Source organism: Argiope bruennichi, chromosome 8, assembly GCF_947563725.1.
Source record: "Argiope bruennichi chromosome 8, qqArgBrue1.1, whole genome shotgun sequence".
Taxonomy (NCBI): domain Eukaryota; kingdom Metazoa; phylum Arthropoda; class Arachnida; order Araneae; family Araneidae; genus Argiope; species Argiope bruennichi.
This window is the reverse complement of record NC_079158.1, coordinates 99,103,814-99,128,540: the sequence shown is the minus strand read 5'-3', so window position 1 is coordinate 99,128,540 and position 24,727 is coordinate 99,103,814. Positions and strand designations below refer to the sequence as shown.

At 31.1% G+C, this 24,727-nt stretch overlaps 1 protein-coding gene across 2 annotated transcripts in view; it reads right to left on the bottom strand.

The window, feature by feature from the left end:
• Positions 1-24,727, bottom strand: part of LOC129981898 (protein tyrosine phosphatase domain-containing protein 1-like) — a 168,332-nt gene that overhangs the window by 124,735 nt on the left and 18,870 nt on the right. The window contains exon 1 of one of the 2 annotated variants that reach the window (XM_056092943.1): positions 2,715-2,830. The exons of the other annotated variant lie outside the window; for it this stretch is intronic. The gene's annotated coding sequence lies outside the window, so the exon portion shown is untranslated. Of the gene's footprint in view, positions 1-2,714; positions 2,831-24,727 lie in introns of those variants that run through there. 2 annotated transcript variants of the gene reach the window in all.

Here is a 24,727-nt window from a genome sequence, read left to right as displayed (position 1 = left end):
TTAATCATAAATAAATAAATAAATAAGACTTTAAGAAGTCGTGCATTTTATAGAATTTGAAACTCCAGCTAGACTTTAAATTCAAAATCTCGATAAAGAAACCACCAGAAATCAGTTGACAATAAAATATCCATAATAATCTGAAATTTGCGCTGACCTTCTATAAATATTAAGCAGACGATTAAATAAAATATTTTTTTGACTCCTGTCCACAATCATTTCTCACAATCTTGCTTCATGGGCACTCAAGCGCAGCACATACAGCCATCGATTATTTACACTTAAAAAGAAAGCACTCGATTGTCCTTCACCCAACTGAAAGCACTTGTCATGAAGTGCACCCCTTTTTTTGCAATCGATTTCCTCTATTTGTGGAATGCCATTATGCAAAGATGAGTGAAAACAATAACAGAAGTAGCCTTCATTTTCATTAGAAGTAGAGTGAGGCAATCAGCGTTATGGGTTTTGGGGAAATAAGTACACTACTTCAAGCGATCTGTCAAAAAAATGGAAGGGCAATCATTCATAAAAATGAAAACATGACATCAGAATTTACTAATCATTGCATGGCAAAATCTTAAGCTGTCGAGACATCATGTTTGATGTCTTATTCCTAATGGCAGGCATATTTTGTTACTTGACTCAGTAAAGCTCTTTAAAGCTTCTTAGATCATTACCGAACGAGACAAAAAGGTTTTAGAAGAAAAATATATTAATTTCTATTATTTCTATTTCTATTTGTTATTCTGTTAATAAATAATAGTTTCTTTGTTTTTACTTTTTTTAACATGAATACAAAGAAAAAAAATATTTTTTAAAAATTCGAACTCCAGATTTTGACGAATCTCCACTTTTTGGGCTTCTCTGAATCCGAAAAACATATGTCAAGAATTAAGTCTCTGTCTGACTGCGAATATAACTCAAAAACGCTTTGAGCTAGAGGGATGAAATTTGGTGCATGAACTTTACACAAAATGTGTAAATTTCCGTCAAATTTTCAACGAAATTCATTCAGAGGAAATTATATACCTATGAAATAATATTGTATGTAATATTGCGATTAATATAATATTAATTATTATATTAATCTGACTGTCTGAATATAAATTGACATAACTACAAAATGTAAAAAGATAGACAAATCAAATTTCATGCATAAATTTAGCATCTAAAAATGGAGATTTTTATTGAAATTGTGCACCAAATTGGTCAAAGGGTAGACGGATTGTCAAACTGTACTTTCACAGGTATAGAAACGCAGTCACTCAAAAATGCAATAACTTAAATAAATGAAATTTTGGTATATGATTTTGTGATTGCAGTTATATTTTTGAATCAGTGTGCTGTTTTAATCGATCAGAAAGAAATGCATCCAAGATACATACTCTGTTTTTTTGGCAGGCGGCTATATCCTTCGACTCCAGGTTGGGTATCTTGAACATGATTGGCTGTTTAGGTCATGTGATTCACTGACGTATTGTCCCTATGACATAATTTCCCTTTTAATGTGTAATCACGCATTTTATTAAAATGTACGTGCTATTTGATATTGAAATGTTCTTGTTCCAGTAAAATGCAAATTCAAATTCAAAATAGATATCGGAATATATATTTAACTATGGAATACAAATGCGAAATTTGTGGTGCAGGATTTAACATTATTAAACCTATATTAATTTTATATATATTAAAATATTACATTATTAAGGCTTTTGTTACTGGGTTTTATGCATTAATGAAATATAAATATGAACACACAATAATATCACTTTTTAAATTAATCATACCCATTCACATTTCTATTATACTTAAAAATAATCGAAAGTTCATTCAAACTATTTCAAAAAAGAAACTATAATCATATTTAAGATTAATCGCTAATAATGATGCTACCATGTCGTTTTTGATTTAAAATTAATCATACACATTTCCGTCATGCTTATAAATAATAGAAAGTACATTCAAAATATTTTCAATTCAAACAACAGTCATATTTAAAATGAATCGAAAATAGGTTCAAACCAATCTTTCCGTTGCAATGATTAAACGACAGTGAGTTACATGACCAGAACAACAATTCAGGTTCAAGATGCCCAAACTAAAGTCGAAGGATATAGGCGCCTGTGTTTTTTGGGGGTTTACGTATTAATCGCTGGCCAGCAATTAATCGCCAAATAATGGATACGGAATTTCAATTATTCGCCAATGCCAAGCAATTAAAACACAAGTATTGGTTTTTTTTACTATACTATAAAGAAGATACCTCTCATCTATAGATATTCTAAATAAAATTCTGGCCACTCTGTATCTCACGGTCTCCCCCCAAATCCATTTTTTTTTCTTCGAAAAAGAGGGTTAACACTTTTATTAGAGAGTATGCGAGAAAGTTTTGGAAAGACCACTCATGATGGTTACAAGTAAAGAAATCAGACTAAAATCAGAACAAACATGGTTGTAAAATAAAAAAAAAATTCAGCTAAAATGCGAAATCGCATTAGCATCATCTTTCAACAATTCGCCAAATGTCAGACTAAAAGACTGCCAAATTAAAGAAAGATTAACATGCTTGAATTGTATTAAATTAGTCTGATAATGCATGCCCTTTATAATATGAATTTCTATTATGTGGAATATATTATATTTTAATGCAAATTTCAACAAATAGGCAATGTAATATTTGACGTTGTTAAAAAATAAGCTATGAAATAACTTACTTTCATTTCCAAATTCGTATTGTCTCCCGTACTTTACTATATGATATTGAAATTGAAGAATGTTTTCACTCTGATTTATGCTATGTGAATATTCAAGCTTTGATAGTGATCTTTTGATTAATTCATGAAGAACTGTCACACGTTATAAACCGTTGAATCCAATCCACATGACGTGAAACTTTTAATTCTCGTATATAGAAGTAAAAACAAATCTATTTACTTTTCTATTCCATGATTACTTTTAGCTAATCACTTCATTTGACATCTAAATACAGAAATATTCCATTGGAATCGTATTTAACTGATCTATCTTACAATAGTAATTAGTACCTAGATATACTAGATCGAATAAGATATATGCGAGTGTCCACACCATGCATAAATAATGGTAAATCTAAGTCGTATTCGTTCTTTGTCCTCATAGATCTTAATCCGTAAGACAGAGTTCGTCGAAACAGAACAGAACGGAAGTTACAGTGTAATCCTACTAAGCAGATCTATTCACCGACTTACGTGAGTAAAGAGTCATAGCAAGAAAGCAGCATTAATAGATATTATTGCTAAAGTATTATCATCAACTTTTCTCATCGAACCCAATTTTTGGATGGTTGTTTCTGTTCAATAGAAACAGTAAGAGGATGGGCCTAACTTCTACCCATAATTTTACAACAAAGACATGAACCCAACTTCTTCTCATGACTTCGGAACAAATGCACTCATGTTCGACTTTTTAATCATGCAATTCAAGCAGAGTGACCAATAAAGATTGTTATCAACATAGATAATATATATTCTGGCAATCATCCATATCACAGATGAATGCCATAATACATGGTCTTATTTCTGGGATGCTATCGAAAAGGCTCATTAAAATTAAATAATCTTTCTTTTAATCATAGAATTTTACTACCCAAAATTTTGATTGATGATATTCAAAATTAAATTCTGTTTAGAAACTTCAGTTAATTTTATATAAATCGGGATCATACGTAGGATTACTTATTAGAACCCAAGGACCCACTGTATGTGTTATCAAATTGAATTATCACTGATTATAACTCCCCTTCCATAAAACCTTATCAACAGTCCTTTCTTGAGCATATATTCTCTTAATAATTAATACCATCATAGAATGGTAATCTACGATCATTCAGGTAATGTCATCACTTAACGAGTAATTTTCTGTAAATGGCATTCCCAGAAAGGAAACCAGTTACCTAATGTATCATCGATTACTCATTCTTCTTTTATTGGCCATATTCATGAGTTTTCTATGAATGTCAAGATTATGGTTAGAAAAATTTTCTTATCAGGGATTTAATGATTTAAAAGCATGACATGGTTGAGAAATACGAATTGGGAGGTTATGAAGTGAGCTATGGATTCTATGATCATCCTCAATGTTATTCAAATAGGAACGAAATGCTCGCTGCAGTTGGGGTATCTATTGAGAGTTTTCTTTTTCCAAAGAATTAAAAATGCAAAACAGTTCCCCCTAAATGTCCTTCAAGAAGACAAATTACACCCGTATATTGGACTTCAAGAAGACAGATTACACCCGTATATTGGACTTAAGGGAGAAAAAGTTTCAACAATTCCTGAAACTAATTTAATTCGATGGAAAAAAAAAGAATTTCACTCATTTTCGTCTTAGATTAGGGACATATGATCAAGTTAATGCCTTAAAAATTTTAAAAATATTAGAATTTTGAGTACATGCGTTTCATTTTTAATTCTTAAGATTTTTTTTGGAAAATTAATAATATTTCTTAAAAGACTTTTAAAGCGAAAATTAACATCGACGTTTAAACAAACTTTGTTTTTATGATCATCACATATGAATTACGAAGAAATGCGTGAGAAAAATCACCCTGGCAACGCAAAATATTAAGTAAAAAGTTTTTTACAGTTCGTTCTTGGATTCGAAAACTCTTTGCTCTTTTCCGCTTGCGCCAGGTTACATTTATTCAGTCAAAATAGGGGTGAGAAGAAAGATGGAAAGAGAAGATGTTTGCATTTAACAGTAAGGTGAAATTGGATTGTTCTCAGATTTATCAGGCACAAAAACTGCGGATAGCTCATAATATTGTCCAAATAAGATAGTAATTCACAATAAAATATTTAGAACATTTTTTACTAACAGTAAGGGGTCTAAACATTCAATTTTAATGAATAAATTGAATATTTTTGTTCTTAAAATTTGATAATTCACTTTTTGAAAAATAACAGTAATTTTTTTATGTTTAACACTTTTAACACTTTTTATTATTTATTATTGAATCTTTTGTTAACATTTTAAGATTGACAACGGTAAATAATTTTCTCCCACATTTAATGATATTTTATAAATTGTTCTTCTTGCCACTCCTAAAAGCTTTTTTGACATTTTAACTAACCGCACAAGTAGTCAATGTATATTTTTGAATTAAAATAAAATAGCAAGCTCAGAAACGGTACGGCACTGACCTATACTTTGAGGATGGGGGAAGCGAAAAGAAAAAATAAACTGAGATAAAAGGTTTCTTATGAGGCGAAAGCCAAGATCAAAGAAAGTCGGAAAAATTCCCGAAATGCCCTCATCCTACTGATCTCACCTCTTAGCTGGGTAGAATTCTTGAAAAGTGGTACTTTCGGAATACTGGAATGAGCAATGTATTAAATTTTTACTTTTGAGCTTCCAGGGGCATAGTCACCACTACGACTATTTATGTACAAACTATCATAAGTGCTATAAATTTATATGAACATTGCTAATATTTTCTTTTATAAATTTACTAGACGGCTCTAAATATTAATGTAACTATTGAATCATTTTATTATAGAGATATAAAACAGGTATCAATATGATGAATATCAAAAAAGAAAATTTATCTGGAGAAATTTTTTTCGAATCAATCGTCATCATTATCGAAACTAAGCATAATCGTCTTGTGACTGTATCGAATTGTGGCATGAATTATTTCCAAAGATAATCTCTTCCATTCACGCAATGTGGAGACTTTGAATGAATTCCAATTTTTGTGCTTTTCAGCATTCATTTCAGCACAAAAGGCATTAGGCTAAATAATTTAGATCCGAAGAAGGAATTGGCCGAATTTTTTTCGCAATAAAATTTGGACAATTGACATGGAACTAAGCCTGTATTGATTTGGTTCAGTGCGATAGTTCAGAATCTTGCGGAAATATTTCATTCTCTTTCAGATACAATGTACCAGTATATAGTGTGTGTTCGCCAACATGTCGTGTTTATAATATTACATCACCATTGTCGCCAACATGACGTGTTTATAGAATAAAAATCATTGTATAATGTTTATAATATATTGATTTTTACTCATTTATTGGAGAAATTTTAGAGGCAATTTTCATTTACTTTATTTTACACTGCAGCTTAAAGTATATTATAATTTTTTTCTGAAAACATGTAACAATTCGAATGTTTCCAGACATCTACTCGATGGGTACTAAGTTTACAACATCATTTTTGAATTATGTCATTGTTCAGTGCAAAATAACTTCTCATATGAAAATATTATTCAGTCAATACCGTACATTTGCCAACGTGATTGTTGAGTAATTTCATGGACCATTGTAACATTTTTAATATTTGTGTAGCAATCAAACCTTGAACTATCTTTGTAATAAGGCCAACAGTTTCTATATGGAAACCCAACAGTTTAAAAAAACCCAACAACCCAACTAAAAAACTAAACCCAACAACTATATAAACCCAACAGTTTCTATATGGAAATTTGCATGTTTCTATGGCTCACGGCTTCTTCTTAACCAATTTATTTGCTATGTTATGTTAGCTATGTTTCTTTGCTACGTGACTTCAATGTTATTGATTTCTCCGAAAAATTTCATCAATTCTTTCCATGCGTTATCATGTATGAACTGAGGGTAGACAGCCATGTTTATGTCAATTTTTACACTAGTGATTTAAAATTTTGTAATTAAATGTCCTATTAAAATCAAGGCACTTTAAGAGATGAGCGTGGACGACCAGACCTAAATCAATTTTTAGAACTATATTCCAGTAGCACAGTTTTTGTACAATATTATACAGTATTGTGCGATATTATATTGTACAATATTATACAGTATTTTGCGATATTATATTGTTCAATATTATACAGTATTGTGCGATATTATATTGTACAATATTATACAGTATTGTGTGATATTATATTGTTCAATATTATACAGTATTGTGCGATATTATATTGTTCAATATTATACAGTATTGTGCGATATTATATTGTACAATATTATACAGTATTGTGCGATATTATATTGTACAATATTATATAATATGTGCGATATTATATTGTACAATATTATACAGTATTGTGCAATATTATATTGTTCAATATTCAACAGTATTGTGCAATATTATATTGTTCAATATTCAACAGTATTGTACAATATTGAGAATATTGTTTCACTTGATACAATATTGCACAATATATGCGTCCTAATAGGATTAGGATCAATTAATTGATTGAAAACTCGTATTATATTATTTTCTGTATTATATTTAATTTGACGGTTATAATATTTCTTCTTCACTGAAAGTAAAAAAGAAAAGTCTTAATCTCGCTTTTTAGATTATTTCCAAAGTTTGAACCGCTTTGAATACGAATAGTCTATTTTGAAATTATGTTTGTCTTTTAAATGTGTAAGATAACTCAAAAACTAATCAAGGTAAACTCATAAGAAATGTAGTATGTGGTCTTCATATCAAAATTATGAATTTCTATCACATTGATGTCAGATGATGGCAATCAATTGATGGAAGTGGTGGCAGATTCCTATTTTAATTCTGGAATGCTAAGCACACAAAGTGAAAATATCGTCAATTATCGAAAAAACTCAGACTCGAAATTCTGATGAATCTTCACCTTTCGGGCCTCTCTGAGTCCGAAAAGCTACAATTTTGGAAAATTATTACTCTATCTAGGGTCATGATAAATATAAAACGCTTTGTGTTCGACTGATGAAATTTGGTATGGGGTCTTTATGCTCAGTTTATAGATTTTTATTCCATTCAGAGGAATCTGTCTGTCTTGCTTTCTGAGTACAAGTGAACTGTTGTTCATTTGTTCTACAAATTACAAAATGAAGCAAGTTAAATATTAGAGTGTCCCACAAGTTTCTTTCCTATTTCTAATATGAAATGATATATTAGAACAAATAATATATTAAACAAATAATATCTTAAACAATATTTACTGTTTAAGATATTATTTGTTTTGTTATATAAGAACCTTTTGCTCTGTTACCTTCTTCCATCTCTGAGGGAGCCTCATTATGCTTTCTTTCCAAAATTGTTATGTTTCGTACAAGAAATAAACCTCGAGGAGCGCACTTATTTCACTGATTTATTTAAAGCTCTTATCTTTAAGAGAATTTTTTAAGGACAGAAAGTAAATAATAATCAGATGGAGCGAGATCTGGAGATTATGTAGAATGCGGTAAAACCCAATCAAACTGTAAGAGCTTCTCTCACGACTAATGCAATATGTGGAATCGTATTGTCATGATGAAAAACAACGCCTCGTTGGTTCATTAATTCTGGCCTTTTTTTTTTTTTTTTTTTTTTTGCTATGACAGTTTCAATTGATTTTGTTGATGACAGTATTTTGTAGGATTTATTGTTTCATCTTGAGGAAGAAGCTCGTAGAAAATTACGCCTTTCCAATCCAACCAATTCCCCCAAAAGAACTTTTTTGGAGTGTAGAGCTCTGGTACTACTGAAATCGATGACATAGACGGCTAATAGATAAGCCTGCATGTTTGCACAAGCAGATCCAGATAAAGCCATTCATAGCGGGATGAGAAAGAAATTTTTGGGACACCTTAATAAATAGAATTTGGTACACAGTCTTAGGATCTAAAATGATAAGGATCATCCTTACTAATTTTTAAACCAAATCTTTCAAAGTTCTGCCGTCTGTCTGTCTGTCTAAAACTTTTGCAAACATGTAAGCTAGATAAGTCAAAACACAATGGCTTAAATAAATAAGATATGACATGTTAACTTGTTAATAAAAATTTAGAACTGTGTAAAATAAATTTTGGTTTCAGGTAGACGAAAAAAATAATCTCCAAAACACGTATTAGCATTTTTTTTTTTTTACTATATTACGAAGCATAAAGCTCTCACGTGCAGATCTCAAGTGCCATATTACAAAACTCTCATAAGTGAAAAAAAAATCTACGCTTTCGTAGTATTGCTTGCCTTTTCTAAATTTCAGGATTTAAGTTTCGGGTGGGAATATAAGTTTATTATAAAGTAAGCTAGAAAGTTTGGAAGAGACCACAACCACTGGTTTGTTTATGTTAACTGCAAGTACCCGAAAGACTTTCAACGAAACCGTTCCTCTAACTTTACAACTCTTCGCCTTCAAAGCAGAGACTCTACAGTTCGACACCATACATTCAGTAAACCAAAAATAAAGCAACATTTATAGGTATAAGCAAGTAAGCAATATTAATAAGTATAAGTAGTAAAACAAAGCAATATTTAAAACAATTTTTTTTGTCTTATAACAAGGTTATCAAAAACTTTTATAGAAAAATTATTTGTTTCGATAAGAGTAATATTCATACTTTATGAAGAGTATTCTTATCTTTAATAATTGAGGAGTTAAAGATTCAATTCCCACTACGATTTTCTTTGCTTTTGAGTTTTGAGTTGGATGCTGTACTTTTCTTCACTGGACACGGCCCATTCCCGATGTACTTAAAACAGATTCCGTCTGGCCAATTCTCATTGCTGTAGCTGTGGGAAGATAGGATCCCCAATTCACTATGTCACTGACTGCTTACTGAACCTCTTATGGCACATCAGATAGCCAGAAATAAGTCTCGAGGAAAATGGCACAGGAGAGTTGCATCGAATACCCTTTCAAAATCCACTCCATAGTAAATCATATTCATAAATGCCAAAACATCTTCAAGACTACACAATAACTAAGACCAAAATTCCACTTGTCAAATCAACCGAAATTATTCCCTCAAAAGTGCAATGCCTTACAAAACCAACGAACCACGTTCTCACGAAGGAAATCAATACCACAGGACCCTGATGGATGCTACAGATTTCTGATTCTACAATGTTTGTTTACATTTTTATACATGTCATATAGACATTTACAATGTCATTGATCAATTTTTCCTTCTTTTTCAATTAGTAATCTCATTTCTCTGTAAGTTAAACCCATTGTCACCATTTGTTTTTAGGTATTCTTGTTTCCTCCATTTAGTTATTACTTCGTTAAAACATTAAATGCAGTCGTGAAGGACACCGATGGAATTCTCTCTGGAGATCCCTGGATGTTTTAGACACGTTTTTCCCAATCTATTGAGAGAAAAAAATTGACACAAAACTGCACTTGTACTCACAAAATCCCATACCAGATTTCATATATGTAAGTCATTGCATTTTTTTAATTATCGCTTTTACATATTTCTGTAAGTACAGATCGACAGATAGTCAACCCATGACTGGATTTAACTCAAAATTTGATTGGGTCAACACTATAAATGTTAAATCTGTGAACTGAATTTTATCTCTATAGCTCTCTTCGTTTAGTAATTATTGTTTTAACTCATATTCGAACTGCCGGATAGACAGGATTTTACTGTACAGATTTTGCTCAAAATTTTATGGAAATTTGCAAATTTGTTCTGACAACCGTATGTCAAATTTCAGCCGTCTGGCTCGAAGCGTTTTCGAGTCACAGACAGGCAGACGGACATTTTCTAAAAAAGTGTTTTCGAACTCAAAGATATCTGAAACATGAAAATTCGTCGAAATACCGAGCTCGAATTTTTTGACGATTATTATATTTTCTCTATACTACATATACGAGAAATAAAAAAGGAAATATGAGGCTTTGCATATTCATTTAATATCTAAATTGCAATCAGCTTCTCATTCAGACTATATCGATTATTTAACTATCAGAAATAAATTATATAGTGTCAATTTTACTTGTTTGATACATTTGATTCAGTGCCAAAATTTTTCTAACACCGGTCCTCCAAAGGAAGAAAATCGATTCTAACAGGGTCGAAATAAGTCCTTCAGCGCTTTGAATAACAATTAACCAACCGAGAGATTTAAATAAGCCTGTCATCTTTTAACATTTAAAAAGAAAAATGGCTAAAAGAGTGCCAAAAGAGAACGTAGTATGGAAAAAATGGAGCAATATTTTATAAATACTGAACATGAAATAAATTTTAGCATTTTTAATCACAAAAAGATAAGTTGAGACAGTTAAAGAATGCTCATCTCACGTTGATTGAAATTCATTTTTGTTGGCCGGAGTTCGAATTCCCATTATATTTGACTGGTTAAGCTAGAAATAGAGATGGCTGTTGGTTATTTCATTAATTTCATTCGAAAATGTGGCATTTTATTCCTTGCTTTGACTGAATTCTTCCTTATCAATACGTATTTTGCTGCGAATTACGCAATCTTAACAATCCAAATTCAAAAGATTTCTGATTAGAACTAAACTCAGATGAGACGCTATATCCATATATGTCAATATGCCTTTTGCTGGAAATTATGTACCCTGAACAATCCAAATTCAAAAGATTTCAAAGTAGAACCAAAAGCAGATGAGACGCTACATCCATATATGTCAACATGTTTTTTGCTAGAAATTACGAAACCTGAACAATCCAAATTCAAAAGACTTCAAAGTAGAACCAAAAGCAGATGAGACGCTACATCCATATATGCCTTTTGCTGGATATATCAATATGTCTTTTGCTGGAAATTACGTAATCTTAAAAATCCAAATTCAAAAGATTTCTGATTAGAACCAAAATTAGATGAGACGTTACATCCATATATGTCTTTTGCTGGAACTTATGTATCCGTAACAATCCAGATGCAAAAGATTTCTGATTTGAACCAAAATCAGATGAGACGCTACTTCAATTTTTGTGCTTGATATTTAAATAAGACCCATGTGAGATTCTAAAGTTCTTGACCTTCTGACAGTGGATCAAGGTACGAAGTCTTCTATAGTCCGGCTCTGATGAAATGGCGAATGCAAAACAAGAATTACGTAATATCAGATGAGTCTACTTCGAAAAATCAAGGGTAATCGAATAAAATATTATCAGATCTGTTTAATCTTCGAATTGAATACTATTTCATGACAGAGAGACCAACAATAATTCTAATCTATTTAATTTGAACTTTAAATTAAGAATTTCGTTCGACTGAAAATATATCAGTATTCGGAAGATACGCGATTGAAGATATGTCAATAATGGGAAATGTGGGCGAATCTAATATCATAAAAACTATTGCAATCGCGTTATTTCTTTCTCGATCTGCGATTAATTTTACACCTTGCACCATTTCTGCAAATGCATTAGTCTATCTAAATTCAAAAAAGTTAACTCGCTGGAATCACTTTATACCCCATAAATCAGAAAAAATGATGATAAGCATTTACTAAAATATCAGTAACAAAATCATTATTTATTAACATAACTTCAACAAATAAAAAAAATAAGTGTCTGTATTTAGATTTTCAATCGCATATTTTCCAAGTTAAGAAAAAAATAATTGAAGGCTTTAATATTTTTTTTTCAAAAATGTTTTACAATAAATTTGGTTAATATGAATTAATTACAATAAGAGAAGCCATTGTTGCTTCAAAATAAATTTTGAAATATTAAGTTAAAGGAAAGTTAATAAGTTAAAGGAAAAGAATTATGCTAAGTTTAAAATGGTATACTTAAAGAGAAAATTATTCCTTTTTTTAGGATGGGCATAAACAGATTTCGAGCATTAATTATTTTAGAAAGTGATTATAAATACTACAATTTTTATTATTTAATTAAATATTCAAAATGATTATTCATTTTAAGAGTAGGAAATAGTATAGTTTACTTGGAAATGGATTTAAAAAGAGCAAGAGCAAATTTTATGCCGCTTCAGATTAATTCTTGTAACAGAATTAATTCTTGTACTTTATATATCCTTCTTCATTAGCTTTGAACAATGTAAGAAAATCACGCCATTAAATATTTGATGAAACAATAAAAACGGTTTAAATTTCAAGGCAACAATGATTCTATTGTTGATTGATTCTATTCTATCTATTTCCAGCAATAGATTACTATTGTTGGAAGTTTAGCAAAAAAATAAAAAAGATATGTATCAAAAAAATTGAAAATTTTGGAAAAAACTGTGTACCACTATTAAATTAGTATCATTAAAACGTTAATTTTTTTTAATTTTTAAATGATATAAAATTCATTTTTGTGCAATAATAATTTCGGAAATTATCATGAAAAAAAATGTCAAAATTTAATTCAATTTTTAATTTTAAAAAATTTAAATATTCTTCCGAGGTGTTAATTCCCACTCTCCAAAGTATATATTTACCAATTTTGGTAGCTCTAAGTCAAATTGTCTGACTTGTGGAGCGACAATACACACACACACACTTTCACCTTTATTGTTATTGGAAATTTCATCTGTAAGTTAAAGAGAATGAAAAATATGATTTTATGAAATAAATCCATTATAAATTATTACTCGTGCCAGTTAAAAAATACATATGTTACGAATAAACTAAATAAGAAAATAAAACTTTTACCAGTTTACCAGAAAATACCAATTTTTTTTCTTAAATCCTAAAATGAACATAAACGTGAATTGGAGAATAAAGGATGTGATGGAGCATTAAAATTAATTTAAAGTTAGTCATTAGTTTGAAAAAGTATTGTCAGCTATTATATACCAAGATGAAGTATTTGAAAAATATTAAGAAGTTATCCAAAATTAAAGCGGCATTATAAAAAGTTAATTATTTGAAAATCAGTAAAAAAATTATTGAAAATTATTAAGGCATTAAAAATTATTTTGTGGCAATATTTCCGGAAGATATAGCTGCGACAGTTAGATGTTTAAATTTGATCATTTTTATTAATAATTTACTAATAACTAATTTAATTAAAATTATATATGAAATATAAATTTTAATTTTTGGTTTTCAAAAAATTGACAGTGACCTTCTACTTATTCTGAGCAGGAATTAGATGTCATTGATATCGATCAAAATCTATAAATATTATATAACAGAACATACTAATAAACATTTTTTCACTATATATAGATAAAATGTATATTTTTACATTCATATTCATTAAATGTATATGATGAAAACATTTGGAGTTAAAAGGTAATAGCCATAACAAGAAAGGAATATTTTTCTGGAGTCCTCGAGTTCATTCCGGCTCCGGGCGAGAGCCGATGGATGCAGTTCCCCGTAAAGGACACTCTGAAATAGTCTCGGTCGCAATGAATGATGGGCTCTTTTTGCTCCATCAGCGGATGAAAGGGGAGAAAGTCATAACACGATTTTCCAAGGCCGCACATGTCCACCAATTTCCACGCCTCACTGCCCGAGATCTTGAAAGCTGCTACATTAAGCTTAATAAATGATGTTAGTAGAGCCATGAAACAACTTGTCGTCTTTTTACTTTTATTAACCGCTACATTCTTTCTCGAAGCCCATAGGAAAAGATATGTCTGTATTTAGGCTTAAGGTCAAGTGTTTACAATCTCCAAAGTGATGTTAATCTTAAAGTATCTTTATTTGTGCAAATTTATATAAAATATTGCCATCAGAATCTACAAAACAGTTTTATGTTTTAATTATGAAATTAGCATGGATTTGGTTATTTCGAGATTTCTCAAGAATTTTAAGAGAGAACTTATGCCATAACTATTATAGAAAAGAAAAGTTTGATTTTTTTATAATTAAAGAACAAGCATAATAAACTGTAAAAGGATTTTTCTTTTTCACTTTTTAAAATTGTATAATTACTATACTTATTGCAATAGTTCTCATAACACAATTTCTGGAAAATTTCTGTAATTCCTCAACTATGGTCACTAGAATCGAAAATTACACCTTGTTTTAAAGTAAATTGTAAAAAGTTCTTTGGCAAATAAGTAGGAGAGGATTATCTTTAAATCAAATTCTTTTAAATCTCTAGCACAAAAGATAATTATATTCAGAAACTGCTTAAATCATGATTAGGAATAATAGTAACTTTTCTCTGAAACAATATTAAAACAGGAAAAGAAATCACAAGAAAGTATTCAGAGTTTAAATACAGGGTGGTCCAAAAAAAATTCCCCTATATATAAACTTTCCCTAGCGGCCTATCCGCTCAACCAATCGAACCAAAATTTCAGACATGGTTGTTTGAAGGTATGCGCTGGAGATTGTGATGATTCTAAACAACACAGGGTTCACGGTTACGGTTACAGTGAGAGAATTTTGAAATTTTCTAATGGCAAATCCCCTTTTTCCTTGCGCAAACTGATCAGCGTATTGAAAAACCACAAATGGCGTTGGAACGATTAGCGTGTGACGAAAATTGCCGCCGTAAAGCATATGCAAAGAAGAGCATTATAAACGACTAATGACAACACAGAGAGGAAAGAGAAAAAAAGTTTTTATTGGAATGGAAAGTTATAATTACAGGTTTTCAACGTGTTCATCTTCGCAGGCGACAACGCATTGCATTCGGGAGATTGTGGACAACAATGCCGAACGTAACATGAAAGGAGGAATCTGCATAACTTCACGTGTTATCGCATCTTGCAATTCTTACACAGTTGCAGAATTCCGTTATTCCTGAATTCAGCAACGAAATGTCATTAGGGACATTGTATGGATGCAAGATGGGGCTCCTCCACACGTCGCCCAATGTGCTCGACCAGTGCTGCAACAACACTTTGCTGATAGAGTCATCTCTAGTAACTTTGCAGTTTCGTGGCCACCGCGATCCCCCGACTCATTCCTATGGATTTCTGGTTCTGGGGTTATCTGAAATCTAAGGTGTACACATCTGGTCCACGAGATGTGTCAGAATTCGAAGATGTGTTGATCTCTGCGTTGTCATTATTCCTTTATAATGCTCTTTTTTGCAAATGCTTTACGGCGGCAATTTTCGTCACACGCTAATCGTTCCAACGCCATTTGTGGTTTTTCAATACGCTGATCAATTTGCGCAAGGAAAAAGTGGGTGTTGCCATTAGAAACTTTCAAAATTCTCTCACTGTAACCGTAACCGTGAACCCAGTGTTGTTTAGAATCATCACAATCTCCAGCGCATACCTTCAAACAACCATGTCTGAAATTTTGGTTCGATTGGTTGAGCGGATAGGCCGCTAGGGTTTCATATATAGGGGAAGTTTTTTTTGGACCACCCTGTAGTTTCGGTGAGAAGATTTTCCGGTTTATGGCTGAACAAGCATTGTTTTAGACCTGTGATTTTTCACATGGAAATTAACGCTTGGAAGTTAAAATTACAGAAATTAGATCTTCAGAAATGTGGAAAAGACAGATACCCGCGCAACTTCAAAGTTAAAATATTTTTCCAAATTTGAATTTAAACAGTTAGCGTACGTTCCAATATATATATATCACGGCTTGTTGCTTTCTTTTACAAGATCCATTTATAATGACGAAATTAATGTTATCTTTGAAAATTAAAATACAGCATCCAGGCATCGCCTGATTGTACGCTTTTCGGGAAAAAAAGCTGTTTTAAATGAGTTCACATAAAATAGTAGCGAATAGTCAGCTCAAGAATGAGTAGTATTGCAGAAATATTAACCAAGAGAATACATTTGAAATACAAGTTTTTTTTTTTTTTAAATACAACTTTACCTCTAAATAGCTCAGCATTTTTAGTCACAATTATCTGATATGTATTTTAAGCCAACGAGGGTGGTCTCCCTAAAACTTTCTCGTATACTTTTTAATAAATACTATGCCAGAGAATACCTTGCATGGCATTAGTTTATAATAGTTACGAAATATTAACTTTTGTCTTCAATTTAGTATTTTACTGAATCAATCATGCCATCCTTGGCGAGTTATTTGGCGATTAATCCCTGGCATGCGTTAATAATATTACAAATAGAATTTGTGATTTAAACACATTTTTTTCAACAGATTGGAACAAAAATTTGATGCAAAACTGTATTTGCATTTACAAAATTCGAACAGCCGGATGGACACACTTCCTTTGGGCAGAGTTTATTCAAAATTTGTGCAAAGAATGTATATCAAATTTCATCCGTCAAACTCAAAGCGTTTTTCGGTTCTCTTTGTCACAGACAGACAGAACAGACGGATATTTTCTAAAAAGGTATTTTTGAACTCAGAGAGGTCTAAAACGTGGAGATTCGCCAAAATCTCGAGTTGTATTTTTTTAATGATTACAATATTTTCTCTATACTTCGCATACGAGAAGGTAAAAATTATCAAAAATGTTTTTTTTCAATGAGTAACATCTAGTGAAAGCGATAAACTTTTGTTGGAAATACGAGGAAACCAGATTAATTAATAATTATCTAGAGAAACTAAAATAAACAAATCAAATATACACGGAAGTTAGGAGAAGAAAAGAGAAACAATAGAAGAAAAAAAATGAAGGAGCGTCATACAGTTAGCAATATGCCTAGAGAAGCCCAGCCATCAATAAGCGCTATAAGAGGGCTTTTAGGTTTTTATTTTCACTACTGCATAATGACGGCTATTGACTCTTTCTAGTGTTCATTTTTTTACCAACATCGAGTTGGATATCTTTTGTTAATTAGTTCTTTTCTGTTTTCTTTCTTTATTTTCATCATCATCATTATTATTTTCATTGAATATCGTACTATCAATGTTAAAAAATAAGAAAACAAATAAAAAAACTTACAAAATAATTTCAGGCAATGGTACAAATTCGCAATAATAATTGACGAGCCGCTGCATTAAGTAATGGAAGCTTGCTGTCTTTGTGCTCGTTGAAGAATTTTGCAGCATTCACTATATTTGAATGCAATAAAGTTACGCATGAGAATGTTCACCATTTTCTCATTTCCCGTATTTATAAATCTTTCTAAAGTATAACTGCGATTCTGTGAGCATACCTAGAAGTTACTCCCATTCTTTCTTGTCTCCCTACAATGAATAGACTCTAGAGTCGAAAAGAAATGTAGACTCTAATTATATGTTAATAAAAAGCGGCTATGATAAGCTGGTTCGCATTACTCATAAATTCCGTTTCTTTTCAGCTGTGTTGTGACTTATGGCACTTTACAAGCCCGCTGACAGTTATCTGTCAGCGATTTAAGCCGAATGAATGTTTCTTGTTTTTTCAGTACAGCCAACTAGGGTCAACAGTACGACTTAGCTACCCACGTGTCACAACCCTTTTTAAGGCGCGGACTTCATTCTTTCATTTCATTTATTCATCCACAGATCGTCATTTAGACCTGAATCAGAGAACTATCCCCTCTGAACCAGTACTCCCAATGGTATTACTCTCGACATGAAAGACTTTGTGACCACGACAGATTTATACATGCTCCAGCTACCGCACACAGTCTTCGTCCGGCGGGGTTCTGACTCGCAACCCAAGGAATGAAAAATCCAACGCCCTACCAACCTGGCTATCCCAGCCTTCTTTTGATCTTTTAAATGTATTAGTACTTGACATCAATCTAATTATTTTCGGAAAGTTTATTGTGTGATGTATTTTGTTACATTCTGTGCTTTTCAATAATAGCAATTAAGGTACACCGTTGCACTTCCCATATATTTTCGAATTTCGTTATTTCATTCGTTTATAAATGCAAGTCAAAAGTTATTTTCTCATCACTAGTGCAATACCCAAGGTAAGGGTCGAATTATGAAACTGACAATTTGCAAAGGATTCCGCAAATTAGGAATGCAAAAAGGGAGTGCATTACGATTTCAAGACATTTTTTGTAGGATTTCTAAGATAATTTTAAACTTTCGTTCGATTTATCAAAGCCGCGCGATTTAATTTTTTCACATTTAAATCTAAGAATATTAGATTTAGTGTTTTAAAATTTTTAAAGTTGCTTGAAGATAATTCTGGTTCAATTTCTTCTTTTTAATTATCTGATAGACGTAGAACCGTTTAATAAACTTGGTATTAAAATATTTAGATAGTATTAAAATCTTTGTAATATTTCCATTTGGGCCAATATGGTGATCCAAATAACCAAGTTTAGGAGAGCTCTTCAAGCACTTCTAACCTTAGTTATACACATATATTGTGCAAGTTGCATAATATTAAACAGTAATCGCAATATTGTACAAGACTATTGAATATTGAATAATATACTATCGCACAATATTGTGCCATACTCTATGTGCCATTTAGGGAGGCTGATTTGTTAACTGATGTTTTGAGGATCCAAATAGTAGGTAGTGAATTATACACCTACTACTCTGGAGGCATGGAATTAACAGCTTTCTTGGCAGTGTAAAGATGCACATTAAAGTAGATTGCAACCCGGAAGAAAATCAGAAAATGATCACTGCCAGATTGTATCAGAGGAATGTGGAAGATATTATTGTCACTAGCAGTTGACGAATTAATAATTTCTCTGAAAATGAACATGTCCTAAAACGAACTTTTAGTCAAATATGACTTTTAAAAATTTTACTTTAAAAAAAAAGTACGGTAAAAAGAATAACTAGTTGTGGAAATCATGAAGGTGAAAGAAAAAAAAATCAAAATTTATACCGCTTGAGGTATCAAAATTTATACCGCAACAAGGCTAAGCCGGCTGTGTTGTTGGCATTTGCTATATGATTTGTCGTAAATATAATTTTTTACAATTCTGACTTATGCAACTTTTTGCAGTCTGATGTTGAATTTTGAAGAATCAATTTTGTATTCTTGAAATATAAGTTGGTAATGCGTCAGCATTCAAATAGATCCGTGAACACTTATATCTAGTTAATATAAGTTGGTAGAAAGCTTGTTGTTTCGTAAAAATTAACTGATGGAGAATTCAGTTTGCCTTTTCATTTCATTGGCATGCTCTTTGTTCAACCTTTACTCTCTAAAATGCACAAAATCTACTAATTTGTTTAAATTATGGCCTTTTACAATCATTTAATTATTATTACAGTTTCATAATCATTAACTTAAGGGAATTTAATTCATTTTTGTCGGATTCATAATAGCAAAATGGCAAAGAATATAGATAATCCAACTTTCTTTAATCCTGTTATCCTGTTGAAATTGTGGTGACGCTTTATAAGCCAGATAACAGCGACGAGACACGAGTAATTACTTTTGCCTTGTGGTCATGTTACTCGGCTACAAACCCAAACGCTGCAAGTTCGGTCCTCGCTATCGCCAATAGCAACAAAATAGCACTTGATTTCTTCAAATTTCATATGATTACATACAAGATAAATAACTTTAATTCTTAGTCAATTTCATGTGCTATATAATAATATTAATTGCTCAAGTTTTATAAACAGAAAAATTTACATTTTTATGATATTAAAACTAAAAATGGTACAAAACAGGCATAATTATGTAAAACTGTTAAATGCCTTTCATTTTAAAGGAAACGTTATATAATCATCCTGTCTAAGAATAAGTTTGTGGTCTAAATATCCCATTGCTCAATGAAGGGGCCGCGAAAATTTTAATATCAGTTAATTAACTCTTTAATTTTCAAAATGTACACTTTAGATACTAAAACTGTGAATCAAATTTCATTTAATTAAACTGTTACGTTTTAGAATTACCGAGTTTACATACATGCAATGGTATAGATTGACAAATGGTCAACCCTGGGTTGGGTTTTGCTCCAAAGTTGATACAAGTTTTATATTTTAGATGCTTAACCTGTATACAAAATTTTATCTATCTAGCTTTTTACGTTTTGTAGTTATTGTGTTCATTTACTCCTAGACAACCGGAGAGGTAAGCTTCCTTTGAATGAATTTGTAGAAAATATGATAAAAATATGCGAATTTCGTGTAAGGCCATATACCAAATTTCATCCACTCTTACTTAAAGCATTTTTCAGTTATCATGAAAACAGACAGAGAGAACAGTAATCTAACTGATACAATTCCAAAAAAATGCATTTTTCTGATTCAAGGAGGGCTGAAATGTAGCCCAGATATCGAAAGCTTAAATTGTTTGACAATTACAGCTTTCTGCTTTCAAACTTCGAACACGAGAAATTAAGAATTGCTTGAAAATGCCACTCTATGTGAGATTAAAGAATTTTAAAAATTTAATACAAAGAATGAAAACATTCTTCTAAAGGACTTAAAAACATGGCGAAGGAGAATATGTTCGCATTATTAATTTTCTTAAGTTTAGATTTTAAACGAAATTATACTTCAAATTATACTAAATTTATTTAAGCATTCTGTAACAGGAATTCTTTTTCCATTTGGAAATATTGAAAATCATCAATAAAATTTTAATAACAGAAGTACGATGTTTCGGAAACAACAATATTATCTCGTTGCTCATTTTAAGAAATTTAAAATCACACTTTTTTCAAAATATTATAAGAGCTATTCTTTTTTTAAAGAAGATAATATAGTAAAAACATGTTTCTTTGAGATTCAAATAAAATAATGCCATTTATCTCATACCAAAAAAAATATTATATTTGCTTTGAACATGAATCCAAAGATTATTCATCGGCAACATTTTTTTTTTAAATTTTTGTATTAATAAATCTGTCTGAAACAAAAACTCCAAAAAAGAGACCGCATATGTATCATATGAATTCTTAAGACACTAACATAATATGTCCAAAAATTAAATCACAAACAAAGGCATTTGTACAAATTTCATATAGAGTAAATTAAAGCGGCTAGTGTATAATTCATCATTTTTCACAAAATACAAAATGCAATGCTTTGCTTTGAACATGAATACATACAAGATTCATAAACAATATTTTGTAAATTTTGGTGATGCAATTTTTAGCAGCTATGCCTGAACCCCCCCCCCAAAGGAATATATGATATGGATTCTTAGAATATAAACATAATATGCCAAGGATATAATCACAGATCATAATATAATCATAACAGACAAATAAATAGGTGTAGAATTTTAAAAGAGCAAATTATATGTAAATCTACGGGCACATATGCAGCACGTTTAAGAATAAAGTCGGAGGATGAACCCTATGGGTTCTATCCTCTAATTGCTTTCTTAGCATATATAATTCAGGAATGGTAGATCGTCTTGGGTCTGAGCAACAAATTATTTGCTGTTGTGAGAATGGTCTCTTAGTTTTCCTCATTATGAAACAAAAATGTAGGCCAGTTTCTTTAGAAAATCCTCCAGAACGACCATTCATTATAAGAAACTGAGTGAAACTTCATACTTCATGTACTACATAAAAAATCTATATGGACCAACGTAAGATGTCAACCGCTTTCTACTTAATTGAATTTTTTTCTCATTAACAATTTGATAGAGTTGAGTTAAGTTGTAGATATTACCTAGATTAACCAAGTCATCATGATCAACATAAAATGTCGTAGTTATCCTTCATATTGTGTTTTTTCCTCATTAATGATTTAACATATGTTCCGAGTTAAACTATCTATGCGACCTAGATTCACCAAGTTATTTTGATGAACATAAGATGTCACGGCTCTTCTTTGTATTGAGTTTTCTCCTCACTGACAATTTAACACAGGATCTGAGTTAAACTATCACTGCTACCTAGATTCTCCAAATCATTTTGACCAATGTAAGATGTCACAGCTCTACTTTTAATTGAATTTCTTTCTCATTAACAATTCGATAGATCTGAATCAAGTTATAGATACTACCTAGATTAATGAAATCGCCTTGAACAACATAAGATGTCACAGCTCTCATTTATACTGATTTTTTTCCCTCGTTGACAATTCAATAAAAGAACTGAACTAAACTATTAATGCTACCTAGATTCAACAAGCCATTTTGACCAATGTAAGATATCACAGCTTTCCTTTTAATTAAATTTCTTCTTTATTAATAATTCAATAGAGCTGTCTTAAACTACCTGGAATGACCAGGTCGTTTTGATCAACATAAGATGTTGCAGTTCTTCTTTATTTTGGATTTCCCCTCATTGACAATTTTATATAGGAACTGAGTTAAGCTGTACTTAGTTTCATCAGGTCACCTTGATCAACCTCCAAATATCATAGTTCTCTTTTATAATGAGTTTTATCTTTATTGACAATTAATTACAGGGACTGAGTTAAGCTGTCGATGCTCCTAGATTCATCAAGTCGCTTTAACTAATGTAAAATGTCACAGTTCTTTATACTGAGTTTCTTCTTTGTTGATTTCGTTAAATATTCAAGAATTAAAGAGCTCAGATTTATTACCATCAAATTCTGACTTCATCTTTGATAGCATAGCGTTTAATAATCACATTCTGAGCTCGCAGTTTTCCATATTTTTTCCCGTCAGATATCTTTTAAACTTTTCTTCAGAAAACAAAATATTCCTAGTATTTCTAATTTGCATGAAATAATATTACAGAAAAAAAAATCAGCGCAGCGTTTTTCATTTCATAAAAATATCATAATGAAGTTTAATCGATCGGGGATACCATGAATGATCTAAACAAGATAATCGAATACAATTTCCAATTTCGAAAATGGAATAAATGTTATAGAGGCGTAAATATAACATATAAAATTTACCTTATCCATAAAATCTATATCCACGACTAACAATCTAATATAACTAAAGCCCTGATACACTCATTTTATTTTAAAAGCTAACACAAACCATTAATAACCTACATTTGAGAAGCAATAAAATATTGTAAAATAAAAATATGGAAAAAATTTTATGAGCTATACACGTCCAAAGAACGGGATCGGAAACTAATCAATCAACCAAATGAATAAGCAAGGTCAATTTGTGGATTTAAAAGTAACCATGGCAATAAGAGGCATTTAATAACAAAATAACTAGATGACAAGCTTATGATATGCAGATATTTTGAAACACTTTATGAAATATGAAAGCTATAAAAGTTTTAGATTAGGCAATTTTCATAAGCGTCATTCACTTGCTGAAACAAATAAAGTATCACAACTCATCTATACTTATATAAAGCTGAAGGTGTGTGTGTGTGTGTGTGTGTGTGTGTGTGTGTGTGTGTGTGTGTGTGTGTGTGTGTGTGTGTGTGTGTGTGTGTGTGTGTGTGTGTGTTGGCGCTTTACAGGTCAGACCGTTTGATCTACAGCTACCAAATTTGGTACATGTATACCTTGGAGATCGGGAATGTGCACCTGGGGTCCCTTTTTCTGAATAAGATTGGAGAACCGGCTGGTCGCCAAAGGCGGCTAGTTGATTTATAAAGAAAAAATTTAAATTATACGAAAAAAATAAAATTTTATGACACTGTGAATGAACTATTGCTCAAAAATGAAAGTTAATCTCCAGCATTGAGTTGTAATTAAACCAGCGGAAGTGGACTCTCTGTAAATTTCGCACATACACTCTAATAAATGCACTTTTGTATTATCAATTTCATGCCATTAGTGGCTAATAGTTAGTCTATTAGCTTACGTTTTTGGCGATTAATTGCTGGGATGCGATTAATACACAAGTACCAGAAAACCGAACATAAATATTAGGCTCGTCTTTTGGTCTCCCCAAAATTTTCTTGCATACTCTCTAATAAACTTGTAATGACAGATACAAGCATAGCATCGGCGTACATAAGTTATGAAATATTAGCTTCTGTTTTAAGTTTAGCATTTTTAATGAATCTATCATGTTATCCTTGACGAGTCTTTTGTCAATTAATCTTTGGCATGCATTTAATAGTATCCGAAAATTGAATTTATAATTTAGACACGTTTTTCTCAAAAGATAGAAACAAAGGTCTGACACAAAACTGCACGTATATAAATAAATGAATAAAAAATATTAAAAAAACAAAAAACATAAATATGTACACTATCTTAGTCTTAAGTAGGTTCCCTTCTCAAGAAACAAAAGACTAGAAAAACAGTTAATATTGCATTTTTTTTTTATATATTCACAATATCCTGATCAGTTTTAATAATATTTGATTTTATTCATACTTAAAAAGGCTCAACCAATGGCAAAGTCCACTTTAAAATTTGCTATTGTTA